At 40.3% G+C, this 19287-nt stretch overlaps 1 protein-coding gene across 3 annotated transcripts in view; it reads left to right on the top strand.

Annotated features, from left to right (window-relative positions):
- The first annotated feature begins 305 nt into the window (after nucleotides 1-305).
- Nucleotides 306-19287, top strand: part of FBXO34 (F-box protein 34) — an 83445-nt gene continuing 64463 nt past the window's right edge. Inside the window, exon 1 of one of the 3 annotated variants that reach the window (XM_041759037.1) lies at nucleotides 306-450. The gene's annotated coding sequence lies outside the window, so the exon portion shown is untranslated. Of the gene's footprint in view, nucleotides 451-621; nucleotides 884-1026; nucleotides 1216-19287 lie in introns of those variants that run through there. The other 2 variants (XM_041759039.1, XM_041759038.1) reach the window with 2 other exon arrangements.

Genomic DNA, 19287 nt, shown 5'->3' with positions numbered 1-19287 from the left:
GACTGTGCTGCCTGCGGGCTGGACGCTGGCGTTGCTCCCCTGCTGGCCCGCCCGGCTTGACGCCCTCCGCGGCCGCCCGTCCCCCAGCGTCCGCTCCGCTCCACCACCTGGCGGGGCCGGCGGATTTTCACCCTTTTTAAGTCCCTCGCTCTTTGCGTCCCCAGCGTCCGGAGTACTGCGGAATGCCCGGCAGGGGTCGCTGCAACCCCCGCGGTGCCGGCGGCCCCGCCCCCGGCCAACCGTCGATTGGGCCGGCGCGTGACGTCACGGCGTTTTAGCCAAACAAATGGGTTTCGGGGCGAGCGTTGGGCTCCGCCGCGCCGCGCTGGGCGCTCGGTCCGCCTCAGCGGTGGGGAGCGAGCCAGGCCTCCCGCCGCCGCCGCCGCCGCAGCCGCCGCCGCATCGGGGTGTGCAGCCCCGGGCCAGGCCCCGGGCGGGGCAGGAGCGCAGGTGGGTCGCGGCCGCGGTAGGGCGTGGCGTGAGGGCTGCGCGGGCCGGGTCCTGCGGCGGCGGCCACCGTGGCCGCTCCCCGCCCCCTCCCGCCGTCTGCCGCGCTCCCGGGGCGCCGCGCCGGGCGGGTGGGGGTGGGGGTGGGGGCGCCGGCGCGGGCCGCGGGTCTAGGGCAGGGGCCGCAGGCAGGGGCCGCGCGCTGGGCGCCCCCGCGGGCCACGGAGGTCGAGCGGGCCGGCAGGCGGCAGCCGCTTTCCCGGCCCGGGCTGCAGCTCCCGAGGTCGCGGATAGGCCGTGAGGAGGCACTGGACCGGCCCGGCTCACCTCGGTGCCCCGCGGCCGAGGAGCCGGTCGGGCGCGGGGGGGGGGGGGCGCCTCGCCTGGTCGCGCCCGCCTGGGCTCGGCCGCCCTGCCCTCTCCCGCCCTGTTGCAGGTGAGCTGACGCCTGCCCTTAACCTCCCGCGGGGACCGGGCAGCACCGGGGGCTGCGCGGCCCCCCCGGCCTCCCGGCAGGCGCGGGTCGACCGCGGGTCGGCCCCGGGCGGCGATGAGGTCATAGTGCTTTGGGGCCGCGTGTGTGTGACGTCAGGGGTTTCCAGGCGATGGGCTGTGATGTCACAGCAGGCCCCGGCGGGGACCTTGGCGCGCGGAAGGGCGGGGAGGACCGGGAGAGGAGAGGAGAGAAAGGAAGTTGAGTCTCGTACCGACGCCTGGAATCGCAGCGGATTTGAATCGAAAGTGGTTCGGTATCAGCATTTCGCAGTGGTAATAATTTGTCAAGTTCTTTAACTTCCTTTCAAACGAGCATTGTTAGTACAGTTCAATATAAGACACGTTTGATTTAGAAAAATCGAAGTCATTAAGCCCGGAGGTTTGGGTGGCGGTGGGGGTGGGGTGGGGTGGGGGTTGGGGGTTTAAATGCCTTTCTAGAAGCTGATCTCATAGTTTGATGGTTTGTGATTGGAATTGCTGAAGAAATAGAACCCAGTCGGTGCTGATAATTCAGTTTGCCTTACTCTTTTTTTTTTTTTTTGCTACACAATCTTGAAATTATATACAGTATCTGCATTTTTATTAGAGAGTGGCTAGGAAGAGACAGAAGGGATCTTAAATGAACTTTTTCTGTTGTGGAAGGGCGGGGAGGGAGGTTTGAATTAATTTCACTAGTTTAACTAGGTTGTCCTTGTCCTGTGCTATCATGGATGATTGAGGGTTTTCTATGGTTATAATTCATCAACACGCCATTTTTTTTTGTTTGTTTGTTTGTTTTTGTTGTTGTTGTTGTTGCTTTCCTGCTAAGACTGGGCAATGACAGTAACATATCCCAAGACTGCTTGTCTGGACCGGTAACTGAAATTTTGTGTGTTGCTTTCAAATATGAAGCTAGCAGAATTTCATTAAAGTGTCTTGCCTGTGAATGTTGTTTTTCTTTCAGAGCTTTCAAACCAGATCAGTCCAGCCCAGAAAAGAAGCTAGTCACTTGGCATTACTGACCCTCTTTGGGTATTTCAGCATATCAATATAATTTATTCCTCTTTGTAGGATTACTTAAATAGAATCTAGTTTGAAAGCCTTGAAATTGAAGCATATTTACAATTTAGGGTCTTCAGCTGGAAGCTTGGGTAGGACTCCTCAGCCTTCCTCATTGACCTTGATTTGTATTGGTAGTTTTTTTTTGTGTTGTTAATACTCCGTCTTCTCCATTTGCTCTTTAAAAGTGATCGATGAGGTATTGCCTCCCTGGATTTTGCACCAACATGCTGGTGGAAGTTATGTTGTGTATGTTAACACAGGAAATGAAAGGAAAAATTTACTTTTGTATTTGACTGGAAGTTCACAAAAGAAGGCTTTCTTAGAAATCTCGTTTTGATCCTTGCTCACCATACCTTGGAAATTTGACAACATTGTGTGCACTACTGAAAATTATGTTTTTCTTTTAAGAAATAAGGAATTTACATGTTGACAATGTTGATTGAAGGCTCTGAGGACAGAATTTGAGCCTTTATGTCTTCAAGACTGATAGTTACAGAGTTAAGGTAAAACTGCTGATATTGAGGGTGTTAGTCAACCTACTCTAAGAGGCAAGGATCATGGCAAGATACTATGTAATGAAATTGAAGGAGGTTCAGAAGGACACTTGCATGTGTCTTTTCCAAGTAACCTTTCTGGGGCACCTATGTGGCTCTGGGTAAATTGTGTTCATGGGAAGGGATGAAAATCTAACTAAATGTGAGTTGAAAGACATATAAATGATGAAAATAAAATAGCTCCTCCCTGGCAGTGTTTTCCCCCCCTCTATTTTGTTTAGTAGTTACAATTTTTTTTTCCTAATGGAAAATGAGATAATAGGTGGAGAATAATGTCTTTTGTGTATTCTGATGTGATTGAGGAACAATGACAGGTATAAAAAAGTCAGCTTATGTAAACAGTTGTATAACTAACAAGGCATAACTCTTCTGAAACATTTTTACAGCTTGTTTCTACCTTTGGCAGGATATTTTTCTACCCAGGCCTTGCCAGTTTTGGGTCTGGGAAGTAGCTTTTACTTTTTATAAATGGGAATTTATTTGAAGTCGGGTTTATTATTTTAACATATTTTGTTATCTTATTCAGTTACCACATTTGAAAGGACTGAATCATTCATTAGTGATTATCCATCTTTCTGACAGCTAAAGCAAATATGAAGAATGAGAGTGCTGTATTTCATGAATTTTCCAAAATCTTTGGATATGCTTATTGGATTGATTCTATTAACATGTAGAATATAAATTCTTAAAACTTCTACTTTATTTTCTGAACTTAAATTTATGCTTAGTTTAATTCGGACAGTTTTGATATTCTAGTAAGCCTTAATCTTGTTTTAATATTTGTTGGGAGAGAACATACCAATCATTAGGGACATCGTTTAGTGTTATCTTCCAAAATTTGCAGCTGTTTAGAACCAGACACTTGAGGGACGCTACTGTGATATAATGAATGCCTTCGTTGTTAAGTCATGTGTGACAAAGGCAAAATTCAGCAAGTGCATAACCTACAGTTCTTTGGAAGCAGCAACAAAAAGAGAGCTGATTAACTCCAGAAGCATTTAGGTTGTCTTGAAATTCAATTTCTAATGACAGACATTCTTTATCCTTATAAAATTTAACTTCTCTGTGTGCATGATTATGGTATTTTGAAGCTGATGAACATACTGTATCATCTAGGGAAGTTTCTTAACACTCGCTGAAGGAATTTATCAACTTTTCATTTCCAACTCCATCTTCTGGTTAGCTCTCCACAGAGGAAACTCCTGATCGCCTCCATTTAAGTATTCAACTTCACGTTTCTTACCCTCAGGACAATGTAGGTATAAATACAAAACTAAGGGATCCCTGGGTGGCGCAGTGGTTTAGCGCCTGCCTTTGGCCCAGGGCGCGATCCTGGAGACCCAGGATCGAATCCCACGTCGGGCTCCCGGTGCATGGGGCCTGCTTCTCCCTCTGCCTGTGTCTCTGCCTCTCTCTCTCTCTCTCTCTCTCTCTCTCTCTCTGTGACTATCATAAAAAATAAATAAATAAATAAATAAATACAAAACTAAGCATTAATATGTGTGATTAAATATTATTAAATGTTGTGTAAGGCATGGGTTTCATTCATCTAACAGACATTTTTTGAGTACCTTTGTACCAGGTACTCAGCCAGGGGCTGTGACATTCAGATAAATTGTCCTTGCTGCAAGGATCCTTGACCTTTGTTTTAATATTCCCTTGCCATGGAGAGCCATGGGTTTGAGGAGCCAGATTTGGACCAAGAGGGTGAACCATTTATGTTATGCCAAACTGGGATAACATTGACCTCATCTGAAGGTCAGTTTAAGGAGATATTTAGAAACTCAGGTGAAAAGAATGGGAAACATTATCATACAGGCAAAGGGTCTAGATTCCACAGATTTGTATTACTCTAAAATGAATGGAGCTTAGTGAGTGAGCACTTTTGAGTCCAGAACGAGCACTCAAGGCCAGAACTAGTCTGTGTAAGTAGTCTAAAATTAGAGCTAGAGCAAGGAGGTAGAATCTAGACATTTCACTCTGTGGCATATATGTATACCTTCTTTTTCTTCTCTAAGGTTGTTCCTTTTATTTTGTTATTGTTTTTATTCCTTTCCTTTTTTTTTTTTTAAGATTTTATTTATTTATCCATGAGAGACACAGAGAGATGCAGAGACAGAAGCAGAGGGAGAAGCAGGCTCCATGCAGGGAGCCCAATGTGGGACTCGATCGCGAGTCTCCACCATCACGCCCTGGGCTGAAGGTGGTACCAAACTGCTGAGCCACCCAGGATGCCATTCATTTCTTTTCTTTTCTTTCTTTTTTTTTTTTTTTTTCATTTCTTTTCTTGACAAACCTACAAAATATGTGAGCCTCTCACAGCCTTCATTTCCACTTTTTGCTTTCTTTCCCTGACATTTTATTATGAAAAGTTTTAATCACAGAAAAGTTGCAAGAATTCTTTTTAGAACAGAATATCTAAGTGGATACAAACCTAGATTCTATAATTTATAGTTCGTATTTTGCCATATGTACTTACATATCCATCATCCTAACCATCTCTCTTCCTCCATTCATCAATCCATCTTCTATTTAGTTGTATTTCATAGTCAGTATATTTTACCCCAAATACTTCAGTGTGCCCATCATGAGCTATTTGTTTACTTTTTTTTTTTTTTTTTTAAGAGAGTGAGCTTGAGAGTGCATGAATGGGGGAGTGGGGTGCAGGCAAAGGAAGAGAGAGAGAGAATTTCAGACCCCACACAGGGCTTGATGTCACAACCCTGATGATATGACCTGAGCTAAAATCAACAGTCAGACGCTTAACTGACTGAGTCCCCAGGAACCTCTGTTTACTTTTTTTTTTTTTTTTTATGTAAAATTTATATACAGCAAAATGGAGTGAGTACTGAGTGACACTCAGTTTGTGAAAAGCTAAACACAGATTCCCTTAATGTAACAGTCAAGTCTTTTACAATTTTGCTCTTTCTGTGCAAAGACCATAGGTATTGTTTTAGTTTCCTGAGATAGAAACTATTGAAATCAATTGTACCATTTAGATTTTTATGTCTTGGATATAACGGAAAATCAAATTTACTAGCTTACAGTATTGAAAAGTCTAAAGGTGAAGCTTGATCCACTTGTACTTAATGTGATCAGAATCTCATCTTTCTTTTTTCCTTTATTTAATGAGCTCTGCTTCTGCTGTGTTTGTCCCTTTGTGGTCCGAGCATGTTTGTCAGCAGTGCAGGCTCTAGGTCCTAATTCCATCAAATCCAGAAGGGAAGGATAGTGCCTCAACAGAAGCTGTAGGCAGGGCTCTTGACCTTTGTTCCTTCATCCTTGGGCAGTCTGAAGTCTATAGGACCCCTTTCCTGAGTGTTTTATTTTAATTTTTTTAAAAAACAGTTAAGTGTAACACTATTTCACCAGTGGCCCTCAAGGCCACCCAGCCTCATCCCACCTCATGGAGGGAGTGGATCACCAGTGGCCTCCCACTTACTCTACACCTCATGTCACTTCATCATGCCAAACTAGAGTCAAGCTCAACGGGATCTTTTTTCCATGTTCCTTTGGCTGTGGTGTTGCTGGATAGTAGGTAGGGACAGTAGGAATCTTGTTTGTGTGCATCACTAATTTTTAGTTGGTGAGGCATTTGGCTACCTTAAGAGAATCATAGTTACTCCCACCATTAACCCAGTCTTCATTGATTTCTTCACTTTGACATTTAGAGCACTGGGCAGAAATCACATTGTGTCAACACTCAACAAGGAGCTTCATAGTTATTTTTAAATAAAGTACATAGGTCTGCAAAGAGCAGTTATAAAATTTTTTTTTTAAAGATTTTATTTATTTGAGAGCAGGAGAGAGCAGAGTAAGAGGGAGGGGCAGGGAGAGAAGCAGCCTGCCCGCTGAGCAGGGAGCCTGATGCGGTGCTCCATCCTAGGACCCTGGGATCATGACCTGAGCGGAAGGTAGATGCTTAAGTGACTGAGCCACCCAGCAGCCCCCAATATATATATATTTTTAATGTACTTCTTTGTTAAGTAATAAGATTTAGTATGGGTCTAATAATTTCCAAGTAGTGATGAACATTGTCACTATTTGTAAGCGTCTGCAACCAGTGACAATGTGATAGGAAATCTGTGATTTTTGCTGGTGGCAAAGTGACTGGGTATTAATTAATTTTGTGGTCCTTTACTGAATTCACAAAAGAATGACATGCTAAATTTCTGTTAAAATCAGTGAAGTTTAAGATACCTTCAACCCTTCATTTGAGCATACAGACACCCTGAGTTCTATACCTAAACTTTTTGGGGGGGATCTGTGTGCTTCACTTAAGAAGTATAAGCTAGGAGAGTTTCTCTTCCTAGAGAAACTTCCTAGAAGTATAAGCTAGGAGAGATTCTCTTCCTTCTCTTCCCAGGAGCCTCCTGGACAATGTTTTCATGTATTGACTTTGGGTTATATTGACATTTCTGAACCAACAACTAAGGCTAGATAAGATTTGGTAACTGGTTTAGCCAGCCTGGGCCTACCCCTGCAGCTGAGGTTGGGGTCATTGCTACCTAAACAGCATGATGGCTTAGCCTTTTTTTTCTTTGAGGGAAATTCAGAGGCTACTGGATGCTAAGTAGCAAATAGTAGATGTTTATTATGTGATCCTTAATTCATCCCCTCTCCTTTGCTCCTATAGTCAACCAGTTATTAAATTTTAGTGATTCTTTAATTTGGATCTATCTTTCCCTTGATTAGTCTCTCTCTCTCTCTCTCTCTTTTTTTTTTTTTTTTTTTTGATTAGTCTCTTTACTAACATCCTAAGCCTCCCATGTGGAGCATATGGGATAGCCTATTAGGTTGTAGAAAGAAAAGTATTAGAACTTCTGGTTACTTTTTTCATTATTTTAGTGTTTATTTTTGTTTTTGTTTTATGCTGTATGTAAAATACAGAAGTTTGGTGGTACACACATATATGTAAAATTTAGAAGTATATACATTTATGTAGGTATATGTTAAAATTGTTTAAATCATGGGAATGGGAAGGTCAGAGAAGTTGAGATAACTGTAGAGCAGTGCTGTTCAATAGAAATATAATGTGAGGGACACCTGAGTAGCTCAGTGGTTCAGTGTCTGCCTTTGGCTTACGTGATCCTGGAGTCCGGGGATCAAGTCCCATGTCGGGCTTCCTGCATGGAGCCTACTTCTTCCTCTACGTGTGTCTCTGCCTCTCTCTCTCTCTGTCTCTCATGAATAAATAAATAAAATCTTAAAAAAAATATAATGTGAACCGTATGTAGTTTAAAATTTTCTAGATTACATTAAAATGGTCAAAAGAAACTGCCGAAAATAATTTTAATCATGTTATTTAACATAATATATCCCAGATGGCATGATTTCAATATGTAATCAATATAAAAATTATTGAAATAGTTTACATTTATTTTTTCATGCAGTCTGAAATTTGATGTTCGTTTTACATGTAAATTTCATATTAGTTCAGATAGGTGATATCTCAGATGCTCAAGAACCAGATGTGACTAGTGGCTTCTGTATTGGATAACACAGATCTAGACTAATGATCATTCTGGGTTTAGATTTCTGTAATTCTCTGTGGTTTTATAAATCCATTATTTACTCTCTTCAGTCTTTTTGTACACTTGCTGGGTTAATTGAACAAAAATCCCACTGGGGGGATCCCTGGGTGGCGCAGCGGTTTGGCGCCTGCCTTTGGCCCAGGGCGCAATCCTGGAGACCCGGGATCGAATCCCACGTCGGGCTCCTGGTGCATGGAGCCTGCTTCTCCCTCCGCCTGTGTCTCTGCCTCTCTCTCTCTCTCTCTCTCTCTGACTATCATAAATAAATTAAAAAAAAAAATTAAAAAAAAAATCCCACTGGGATTTTACTTTCCTGTGTCACATTTAAATTTTTTTTTTAATTTTTTTATTTATTTATGATAGGCACACAGTGAGAGAGAGAGAAGCAGAGACATAGGCAGAGGGAGAAGCAGGCTCCATGCACCGGGAGCCCGACGTGGGATTCGATCCTGGGTCTCCAGGATTGCGCCCCGGGCCAAAGGCAGGCGCCAAACCGCTGCGCCACCCAGGGATCCCCCTGTGTCACATTTTAAAGTAGCTTTTAACACTTTATAAGGTGGTTCATACCATCTTTCTTCTTCACATGTTTCTGGGACTGCCTACAATAATCCTGGGGTTCAGTTAGGTAGTTTCCTCAGCTGTGCCTTCCCTTTTTATTTCTCCAAATGTTATCATCCATTATGAGGAGCCTGTTCCTATAAAACCTCTTTGGACCCTCCAGTCTCTCTACAATAGATTTCCTGAGCTCCCACTGTGTGTATTGAATACTCAGTCACTTAGCACTTTAGCACTTCATCATACACCATTGTTTGTTGTTACTGTTTCATAAATATTATTAGTCTTATCTCTCTTACTGAATTCTAAGCTTCATATCTTGTTTCCAAATTGTTTTTTATTTTTATTTTTATTTATTTATTCATGAGAGACACAGAGAGAGAGAGGGGCAGAGACACAGGCTGAGGGAGAAGCAGGCTCCATGCAGGGAGCCCGATGTGGGACTGGATCCTGGGAGTCCAGGATCATGCCCTGGGCCAAAGGCAGACACTTTAACCGCTGAGCCACCCAGGCATCCCTTGTTTCCAAATTTAGATATATAGTTAAAGGCTTAGTTCTACATCTAGTGTGGGACTCAAACTCACAACCCTGAGATCAAGAGTCACGTGTTCCTCCGACTGAGCCAGCCAGGCACTCCTTTCCCCCCTCATCTTAAGGGGGAATGTAAATTTGTAACTTTAAATTTTTTGAAATTCTGTTTTGTTTTCTACTCTGCTGGTTAACTTAGACTCTACCTTTCTAGCAAATTCGGTTGTAGGAGTTTGTATATTGAAGAATTCATTTGGTTCTGGAAAATGAAAGAATTTAATTTTACAAACTAATCTGCTTGAAGCTGTATGATCACTCTTGGAACTACAGGAGGGAATTATTGATTAGATGGAGTTTCTGAAGATGAAATTTGAGTTTGACAAGAAAGTCTCAAAGAACACATTTGCTCTATTGTCTAGGAACCAAGAGTGGCAAACTTGTTCCTAAGTAGGCCAAGAGATTTTATTTCAAGTTCAGTCATCAAGATTATTCTCTGGAGGTTTGTGGTACTTTCTGCACACTACACTTTAGTAGTCCTAGGGGATAGGTTTCTCTAGTTCAGGCAATCTTCTAGAATAAGAACTCTATCATCCATTACAGTGTTTCAGCTCATTTGGAATACCACAAAAAGGACTATGAAAGTGGATCCTAAAAATAAGTCTAAAGAAGATCATATATAGCTTTATGTTTTAGGAATCCTAGCTTTCATTTGATATTTTCTTTGCCTCTGTTATATTTAACATATTATATGGTTATCTTGTTAAAATAGCTATAAACCGACATTTTTAACTTGAGGAATTTCAAGGCCTATTTGTTTACTAAAAAAAGTACAATATGTTTTAGATGTCAGGCGTTATGTTAAGCACCTTGGTTAACTTCCGTCACTTTTTCTCTTAGCACTATCTTATAAATCTTCTATATACTCATTGGCAAATAGCAATCTTTAAGAATATATACTTTTGTCTTCTTGTTTAACACCTTGTGAGTTTTTCCTCTCTTTTGGCAAATATTAAGTAAAATTGTTTTTGTTTGACGATTTACTAAGATAACATTAACTTCTGGAAAGTTCACCTTTTTTTTTTTTTTTTTAAATTAGCAGGAGGTTGTAAGTATTCCTAAAATTATAAAACATAACTTTACATGCAGGTTGCATATATTTGTAAGACTATGTAGTATAAAATATTTTTACACTTAAAAATTATAGTTATAAAACATTTTAGAACTATTGATTTTTTTTTTTTTTTTAAGATTTTATTTATTCATTCATGAGAGACCCAGAGAAAGAGAGAGGGAGAAGCAGGCTCCATGCAGGGAGCCCGATGTGGGACTCTGTCCTGGGACTCCAGGATCATACCCTGGGCCAAAGGCAGGTGCTAAACCACCGAGCCACCCAGGGATCCCCAGAGCTATTGATTTAAAAAAAAAAAAAAAATGGTGGTCTTAAAATTTAAGTGAAAACGTAAGCCAGGATTAGTAATTGTTTTATTTGTGAATTGAAAAAATTATTTTGTTTTTTTCCCTTCTTTATTTAATCTAGGGGCTTAGGTTCTGTATTACAAATGTTCTCATAACCCAAAATATTCTTGGATATATTACCAAAAAATTACATAATTCTTAGTGTAGTTACCTTGTTTTACTTTGAGAATCTACCTTATCTATCCTGCTTAAGTTTTAATTATCCTCTTTTAGTAGAGAATGAGGAGTTGTAAAGCTTTTAAGAATTGTTCCTTTATGAATATCTCATGGATTTCACCTTCTTTTAAGGGACATAAAGACAAGGGTAGCATGCTTCTTTAAAATATGTAATTAATTTTGAAGATTAAAATTTGTTTGCCAGCTTATTTGTTGGGACTACTTAAATATTATTATGATTTTATTTTATTAAAGATCTGTTTACGTGCCCCCAGTGTTTCTGAGGATTTCTTTTACCAAACACTTGTTGAATTTTTCTCTTGTATAATGGCTCTGGTTTAAATACACGCTGCCTCTTGACCACAGTCATATAATTCAGTGGGAATTCCTTTAAAAGTCTTTTTTTATTTTTTATTTTTATTTATGATAATCACAGAGAGAGAGAGAGAGAGAGAGAGAGAGAGAGGCAGAGACATAGGCAGAGAGAGAAGCAGGCTCCATGCACCGGGAGCCCGACATGGGACTCGACATGGGACTCGACATGGGACTCGATCCCGGGTCTCCAGGATCGCGCCCTGGGCTAAAGGCAGGCGCCAAACTGCTGCGCCACCCAGGGATCCCCTCCTTTAAAAGTCTTAACTGATTTCTTGAGTAAATCCCTGAAGGACTAGTCTGACAATTACTAATCTTTGTTTTCTGTAGAATCCAGTAAAAATTTGTTACATTGTTTATACTGTGAAAAAAGGTAACAGGATTAATATATGTAAATTTAAAAAAAGTGTTGAGAAAGGAAAACCAGGGAAGGTCACTTTGATAAATTTCTGAGAAATCCTCATTTTATTTCAATTTCTAATTTAATTCACAGACTTTCAGTTACTATTTGTAACTCTTCATAATCTATATTTCCCTATCTAGAAAGAACCTTTTGTATGATCCTTTCAGCTAATCAGAGAAAAATCCTGTTGGCCTTTTTGATTTAGCTAGCTGCCTTTGTTTGTTCTTACTAAAAGTAGATAATGAGAAATTAAAAGATAATGTATTTCCAGCAGAATGGCCCCAATGCCTCTCTTTTGTGTTAAAATTTTTGCTTGTCTTTTTTCCTCGAAAGAAGAGTTTTCAGCATTCTCCTTGCCTTTTTCCCCCTTCCAAGATTTTTTCTTTTCTTTTCTTTTCTTTTCTTTTCTTTTCTTTTCTTTTCCTTTCTTTTCTTTTCTTTTCTTTTCTCTTTTCTTTTCTTTTCTTTAAAATTTTTTTTTTTTTTAAATTTATTTATGATAGTCACAGAGAGAGAGAGAGAGGCAGAGACACAGGCAGAGGGAGAAGCAGGCTCCATGCACCGGGAGCCTGATGTGGGATTCGATCCCGGGTCTCCAGGATCGCGCCCTGGGCCAAAGGCAGGCGCCAAACCGCTGCGCCACCCAGGGATCCCTCTCTTTTCTTTTCTTTTAGATTTTATTTATTTATTCATGAGAGACACAGAGGAGAGAGAGAGGCAGAGACACAGGCAGTGGGAGAAGCAGGCTCCATGCAGGGAGCCCGACGTGGGACTCGATCCTGGGTCTTCAGGATCAGGCCCCGCGCGGAAGGTGGCGCTAAACCACTGAGCTACCCAGGCTGCCCCCAACATTTTCTTTTGTCATTTTTGTGTCTGGTGTTTTTTTGAGCAATTAGTCCAGTATGAGATCATATTGAAACTAAAGTCAATAAGTCTTTAAATCGCTAAAAATCTACATATACCAAAATTTCAAAAATATTAAATGGAATGTTTAATAGGATTAAAGAACATTATTTATTTATTTTTAATTTTATTTATTTATTCATGAGAGAGACAGAGAGACAGAAGTGAGGGAGAAGTGGGCTCCATACAGGGAGCCCGATGTGGGACTCGATCCTGGGACTCCAGGATCACACCCTGGGCCAAAGGCAGATGCGTAACTGCTGAGCCACCCAGGCGTCCCCATTTATTTTTTTAGAGAGGTAATGTGTTCACATGGTTCAAAATATTAAAAGGTGCAAAAAGTGAGTTTTCTCTCTTCTATTGAGCACGCTTTTCCCCTCACTGGAGGCAACAGTTCTCTTCTCCCTACTTCTAAAAAACATAAATGACAATATATTCTACTTACTATTACCTTGCCCTTTTCATTTGGTTTTTGTCTTTTATGTATTGTTATATGAAGGGTGTATTTAGGGTGTATGATAGAACATCTAAATTAGCAGTGGGTTAAATAACAAAGTATTTCTCTTATAAAAGTTAAGGTGGATGGTCTAGGGCTGATATAGCACTCATGGTATTTCTCACTCTTGAGGCATAATGAATACGGTAAAATACAAAGGGATTAAGCAGACATTTTGGTAAGTTTTGACAATTGTATATAACAAACCCTGCAGTTGAGAGAAAGCCATCTAGTCTGTTTTCATTCCTTACCCCACCCCTTGGCTCTTCCCATACTATTCTTCACTGTTTGTTGCCCATGTCTTTATTGACCTAGCTGGATCTCCAGCTATTACAGCCCATTCCACACAGCTTGATGCAAGAAGGGGCAAAGGTTCCCTGCCAGCCTTTTTACAGGAAGATTTTTAGAAGCTGCCACTTGACAACATTTCCAGTCATGTTTCATTGGCCATACCCATAACAAGTACAGGCATACCTTGTTTTATTGCATTTCACTTTATTGCATTTTGAAGATTTTGCATTATTTACAAAGTGTGGTAATCCTGTGTTGAGCAAATCTATCAGTACCATTTTTTCCAGCAGCATTTGAGCAGTTTGTGTCTCTGTCACATTTTGATAATTCTTTAGTATTTCAGACCTTTTCATCATTCTATTTGGGTGATTTGCGATGAGTGATCTTTGATTGTAATTGTTCTGGGATGCCACAAACCGTGCCTATATAAGACGATGAACTCAATAAATGTTCTGATTGCTCCACTGACCAACTGTCCCATCCCAAACACCTTGGATCTCCCTATTGCCCGAGACAAGATATATTGAAATTAGGCCAATTAATAAACTTAAAGTGGCTTCCCAGTGTTCAAGTGAAAGGAAGAGTTACACATCTCTTACTTTGAAATCAAAGGTAGAAATCATTAAGCTTAGTGAAGAAGGCATGTCCAAAGCTGATATGGGCTGAAAGCTAGGCTTCTTGTGCTGCACAGCCAAGTTATGAATGCAAAGGAAAAGTTCTTGAAGGAAATTAAAAGTGCTACTCCAGTGCATATATGAATGAAGAGAAAACAGAACAGCCTTATTGCTGGTAGGAAGAAAGTTTTAGTATGGGCTGGATAGAAGATCAGACTAGCTACAACATTCCCTTAAGCCTAATCCAGAGCTTGGCCCTCATTGTCTTCAATTCTGTGAAGGCTAAACAAGGTGAGGAAGCTTCAGAAGAAATGTTTGAAACTAGCAGAGGTTGGTTTGTGAGGTTTAAGAAGCCGTCTCAATAACCTAAAAGTGCAAAGTGAAGCAACAAGTGCTGATGTACAAGCTGCAGGTTACCTAGAAGATAAAGAGCTAAAATGATTAATGAAGGTGTCTACATTCAACAACAGATTTTCTTTTCTTTTTTTTTTTTAACAACAGATTTTCAATGTAAATGAAGTAGAGTTATGTTGGAAGAAGATGCCTGTTAGGACTTTTATAGCTAGAAGAAGTTCATGCCTGGTTTCAAGTCTTCAAAGGACAGGCTAACTCTTGTTAGGGTCTAATGCTAATGATGACTTTAAATCGAAGGCAATGCCAATTTGCCATTCCAGAAATCCCAGGGCCCTTAAGAATTATGCTAACTCTACTCTGCCTGTGCTCTATAATTGGAACAAAGCCTGGATGACAGCACATCTGTTTACAACATGGTTTACCAAATATTTTAAGCCCACTATTGAGTGAGACCTGCTGCTCAGATATTGAAATAATCACTGCTCATTGGCTACCCGAGGGCTGTAATGTGTTGTTTTCATGACTGCTAACACAACATCCATTCTGTGGCCCATGGATCAAGGAATCCTTTCGATTTTCAAGTCTTTTTATTTAAGAAATCCATTTTGTAAGTCTATATAGCTGTCATAGATTAGTTGTTCCTCTGATGGATCTGGGCAAAATTGAAAACTTTCTGGAAAGGAGGCATCATTCTAGATGCTATTAAGAATATTGTGGTTCCTGGGAGGAGGTCAGATTATCAACATTAACAGGAATCTGGAAGAAGTTGATTTTAATCCTCATGGATGACTTTAAGAAGTTCAAGACGTCAGTGGAGAAAGTAATTGCAGATGTGAAACAGCAAGAGAACTAGAATTAGAAGTGGAGCCTGAAGGGTGCCTGGGTGGCTCAGTCTGTTGGGCGTCTGCCTTCAGCGAGGGTCATAATCCCAGGATCCTGGGATTGAGCCCCGCATCAGGCTCTCTGCTTAGTGGGGAGTCTGCTTCTCCCTCTCCCTCTGCCTGCCACTCTGCCTGCTTGTGCTCTGTGTCAAATAAATCTAAAAAAGACCAGAAAAAAGGAAATGGAGCCTGAAGATGGGACTGAGTTGCTGCAGTCAACCTTGAACAGATCAAGAGTTGCTTCTTATACATGAGCAAAAGAATGGTCTCTTGAAGTAGAGTTAACTCCTAGCGAAGATGTAAAGATTGTTGGAATGACAACAAAGGATTTAGAATATTACATAAACTTAGTTGATAAAGCAGCAGTAAGATTTGAGAGGATTGACTACAATTTGTAAAGGAATTCTGTTGGTAAAATGCTATCGAATAGCACTGCTTTGCTAAGGGAAACTCTTGTGAAAGGAAGAGTCAATGTGGCCAACTTCATTGTTTTTTTTTTTTTTTTTTTTAAGAAATTGCCACAGCAACCACTATCCTGATCAGTTACCAGCCATCAACATAGAGGTTAAGACCCTCTACCAGTAAAAATAATTAAGACTCACGTAAAGCTCAGATGATAGTTAGCACTTTTTAGTAATAAAGTATTTTGAAATTAATGTATGTCCATTGGTTTGTTAGACTTAATGCTATTGATATTTAATAGTGTAAACATAACTTTTATGCACTAGAAAAGCAGAAAAGTCATTTTACTCACTTTGTAGTGGTATTCGCTTTTTGTGGTGGTCTGTACTGAACCCACAATATCTCTGAGGTATGCCCCTACTACACAGTAAACTGATAGGAAGACAAGATGAATAATGTGTTTTTTAGGAGTTGCTCTCTTAAAATGGAGATTTAGGGCACAAGGTTAAAATGCAGTAATTTTTTTCCCTCTTATTTTCTTGCATACATTCCTTAACATGTAGAAATATGTTCCAGTTAATTTTAAAATACCCTTTAACTTAATTGGGGGAAAAAGTAAGTAATCAAATATATTCCATTTAGTTCCCTTTCTCTAATATTTCTTGTGTTTCTCTTTGACCTTTTATTCTCCAGTTGCTGTGTGGGCTCAGATAAATAAAGTATATTGTTCTAAATTATAATTTTTATAGAGTAATAAGTGTTTTTTTTTTAAAAAAAAACTATTTGGCAGAGCACACACACCCACAAGTGGGAGGTGGAGGGGCAGAGGAGGAGGTGGAGGTAGAGAATCTCCAGCAGACTCCCTGCTGAGCATGGAGCCCCAGGTGGGGCTCTATCCTAGGACCCTGAGATGGTGACCTGAGCCAAAACCAAGAGTTAGACGGTCAACTGACTGAGCCCAGGTGCCCCAGAATAATAAGTGTTTTTAAAATATGTTTTCAGGGATCCCTGGGTGGCACAGCGGTTTAGCGCCTGCCTTTGGCCCAGGGCACGATCCTGGAGACCCGGGATCGAATCCCGCGTCGGGCTCCCGGTGCATGGAGCCTGCTTCTCCCTCTGCCTGTGTCTCTGCCTCTCTCTCTCTCTCTGTGTGTGTGTGACTATCATAAATAAAAATTAAAATAAAATATGTTTTCAACTCTATAAAATAAGCTTTTGGTTGGAACATGAGGAAAAAAATTCATAGTAGTTTTCCATTCAACCAGATGGTATGAACTTTACTTACTTTTGAAGTAGGAAATAGCATTCAAAAAAAGATGTATGCATATGTTTTCTCAAACCACATGATGTCTTACTTAGTTACTGTAGCACATAGCATTGAACCTTTCACTTGGTAGATAGCATTTTTAAAGATCTAATTGAAGTGACTTTGGAAAGTGGTAGAAAAATGATTAGACTCCCAGTAGCAACGTTTTGGTCCTTTAGGGACAGGAGGGAGAACCTATGTATATAATGACATTGTTAGTACTTTTGTAATTATCATCTCTTTAGGTAAAGAAACTTAATGGGCCAATATCTATGCTCTAAAGATAGAGACTTTTAAGATACTTCCAGTGTAGTATCATTCCATTTTATGGGAGGTTGGGTTTCTGTAAATCTTTTTTTAATAAACAATGAAGCCCTAATAAGCCAAAGAACGGGAAAAAATATTTCCTATACTTAATAAGTGGGTTTTGTGGTCATTCTCAGGCCCCTTCTGAGGTCTTCATAATTTAGAACAGAAAGTAGTGTGTCTCATGTTTTTTCCTGTGTCCTTAGTGTGAAAGTGGTGTCTAGCACATGGTTAGTGTTCAGTAAACATTTGTTGAATGAATGAATATTTGTAAATTGATTTCTTTCTTTTTTCTAGCACACATATTTTGGGCAAAGAGGGAGATATTGTTGAGAGACTAACATTAGCTGACGTTTTTGCTAAGGTAGTGGTGGTGATGTTAATCAGGTAGGCATATGCTTGCCTCAGGATTTGTGTTGGCTTTTCCCTGTGCCTGGAACACTATTCTTGTAGATAATAAACCTTCACATGCCTAACTTCTCATCTCCAGTGAATCTCTTATATATCACCTTCTCAAGAAGCCTATATCGACTACTCTGTTTAAAATGGCAACCACTTCCCTCTCCCTGTACTTCCAAATTCCTTTATCTAGTCAGTTTTTTCCCATAACAATTACCTCCTTGAAACGTATACTATGTAATTTACTCAGGACCATTACTGTCTGTTTCACCACCAATGTTAGTTCCTTTAGGGGCTTTGACTGTTTGTTCACTGTATTTCAGGTGCCTCATAGGTGCTCAGCAAGCATTTGTTGACTAAATGAAGGTAGGAAGAATGTAACATGTGAGAAAGTAAGTTATATGGGGCAGCCCGGGTGGCTTAGGTATTTAGCACCGCCTTCAGCCCAGGGTGTGATCCTGGAGTCCTGGGATCGAGTCCCACGTCAGGCTCCCTGCATGGAGCCTGCTTCTCCCTCTGCTTGTGTCTCTGCTTCTCTCTCTCTGTCTCTCTCTCTTTGTGTCTCTCATGAATAAATAAATAAAATAAATAAAATAAAATAAATAAAATCTTTTTAAAAAAAGTTATAAAATCATTTTTGTTTTAAAAATTTGTATTTAAAAGTACTATTTCCATTATTTTAAAAGTTTTGTTTTTGGAGACTGCTGTGTTCTATTATAATACCAAGGCCAAACCTGTGCAAGGTTTAAGTACTGTACTCCCTTGGTGGAAAGTGACTAAGTTTTGGCTTTGCTGAAGTACATCATGTGCTTCAAACCTCTAGCATCTTTTTGGTGAAGTCGTTTGTCCTAGCCTTCAGTGGTGGTTTAGTTAATAAGAGTTTCTAGGTTTGAGTGTGTTCCACTGTGTGCATCTACTTCCTATAGGAGGTGGCTTTCCACAAAGTGAGGAATGACAGTAGTAATAGCTTCCTTCCTTCCTTTCTTTGGAGTAGGCTCTATACTAAACATTTTATGTGAATTTTATTTTCTAATCTTTTTTAAAACCCTTTGAGGAATACATTCTTGTATTTTTTTGGGGGGTGGGGGGAACCTAAGAGGTTTTAGAGGTCAAGCAGTTAGCCTAGCCAGTAAGTGTGTTGAAGCTGGAATTCAATTCCAAGCAGTATGATCTGTAGAGGAACTTGACTACCCAAAATGTTTTCCTGGTGAAGAGCACCTAGAAATGAAAAAGAGATTAGAAACAACTTAGTGGAACTCTGATGTCACAGAGACCTTTATCTTTTTTATTTGCTCTAGCTTCTCATGACTCCAGTTGATTGAATGAGGCCACTGTGATTGAAGCAGTTAACTAATGCAACTTAAAGTATATTTTAAATAAAACCAGGATTGGCTCCTAACCTTATCTTCTATTATTTAGATTTGGTTTAGCTCAAGAACAATTAAATTTAATTTAAGTTTTAAAGCACTGGTGATTTGTGAAGGGTGAATTAGAATCTACAGTTGCAGGAAATTATGTTTAAGGATACTTTTGTATATGCTGAAACCTGTAATGTGCTCTGCATAGGAAAGGTTATAGGACACTATTGTGTGGATAGAATAATTTTATTTTATTTTATTTTATTTTATTTTATTTTTTTATTTTTTTATTTATTTACTTATGATAGTCACAGAGAGAGAGAGAGGCAGAGACATAGGCAGACGGAGAAGCAGGCTCATGCACCGGGAGCCCGACGTGGGACTCGATCCCAGGTCTCCAGGATCGCGCCCTGGGC

The sequence above is a fragment of the Vulpes lagopus genome, chromosome 6 (genome assembly GCF_018345385.1).
Source record: "Vulpes lagopus strain Blue_001 chromosome 6, ASM1834538v1, whole genome shotgun sequence".
NCBI lineage: Eukaryota > Metazoa > Chordata > Mammalia > Carnivora > Canidae > Vulpes > Vulpes lagopus.
The sequence above is the reverse complement of the archived record's forward strand: the minus strand, read 5'-3'. Positions and strand labels throughout refer to the sequence as shown.